This window comes from Gossypium hirsutum, chromosome A06 (genome assembly GCF_007990345.1).
Source record: "Gossypium hirsutum isolate 1008001.06 chromosome A06, Gossypium_hirsutum_v2.1, whole genome shotgun sequence".
Classification (NCBI taxonomy): Eukaryota; Viridiplantae; Streptophyta; class Magnoliopsida; order Malvales; family Malvaceae; genus Gossypium; species Gossypium hirsutum.
In genome coordinates, this window is record NC_053429.1 from 37,974,335 (window position 1) to 37,975,657 (window position 1,323).

The 1,323-nt window shown below is 40.3% G+C and overlaps 1 non-coding gene across 1 annotated transcript; it reads right to left on the reverse strand.

Annotated features, from left to right (window-relative positions):
* Positions 1 to 312: 312 nt before the first annotated feature.
* Positions 313 to 418, reverse strand: LOC121231224 (small nucleolar RNA R71). The gene has a single exon (XR_005929290.1). It is a non-coding gene; the product is annotated as a small nucleolar RNA R71 (small nucleolar RNA).
* Positions 419 to 1,323: the final 905 nt, after the last annotated feature.

Genomic DNA, 1,323 nt, shown 5'->3' on the forward strand with positions numbered 1-1,323 from the left:
TTAGGCCTGCTATTGCTGCAAATAATTTTGAACTGAAACCTAACACTATTCAAATGATACATCAATTTGTTCAGTTTGATAGGTTGCAGGATGAGGATCCAAACACTCATTTGGCAAATTTCCTGGAATTCTGCGATACATTTAAAATTAATGGCGTTTCTGATGATCTCATTCGTCTTCGGTTATTCCCTTTTTCATTGAGGAACAAAGCTAAACAGTGGTTGAACTCGCTACCACGAGGGTCAATTACAACTTAGGAACAAATTACAGAAAGACTTCTATTAAAATATTTTCCACAGACTAAAACAGCCAAATTACGTAATGATATCTCTTCGTTTGTGCATAGGGACTTAGAAACTCTTTACGATGCATGGGAGAGAAACAAGGACCTATTGCAAAGGTGTCCTCACCATGGATTACCTCTATGGTTGCAAGTTGAAACATTCTACAATGGTGTGAACCCGTCGACAAGGCAAATGATTGATGCAGTAGCCGGGGGGACCATCAACAACAAAACACCTGAAGAGGCTTACAAATTTATTGAAGAGATGTCACTGAATAACTATCAGTGGCAAGTCATGAAGACTAAGGCAACTAAAACAACAAACGTTTATAACATCGATTCGGTTACTATGCTATCAAACCAGGTAAAACTTCTAAATAAAATGATTGATGGTTTACTTGGTTCTACTTAGGTACATCCAGTAATGAGGTGCGAGACGAATGGAGGAGAAGCATGCACAGAGTATCAGCCCTTCAACCCTAGCATTGAGGAGGAACAAGTCCAATATATGGGTAACAATAACTCTAGATCCCAAAATAACCCATATAGTAACACTTATAATGTAGGTTGGAGGAACCATGCCAATTTCTCGTAGGACGGTCAAGGAAATCAAAGGCCACAACATCATCTGGGTTTTCAACAACCACCCTATCAACAGGAAAAGAAACCGAACCTTGAAGAGATGCTATCTAAATTTATTTCGGTGTTAGAAACTCGTTTCCAGAACACCGAGACAGCACTTAAAAATCAACAAGCATCGATCCAAGGGCTCGAAACTCAGATAGGCCAGCTGTCCAAACAAATCTCCGAACGACCACAAGGTAGCTTGCCAAGTAATACTGAACCCAACCTAAGGGAACAACTCAATGCAATCAATGCTCAAGATGAAGAAGAATTCGTTGAGCCTGAGCCAGAATCGAGGTAAGAAACTGTGGTGAGCAGAGGTCAAGGTGAGGTAGGTCATAATAAAAACAAATCAGTGAATGTCGAATATAAACCTCGTGTTCCATACCCCAATGTGACAAGGAAACACCGCTCAG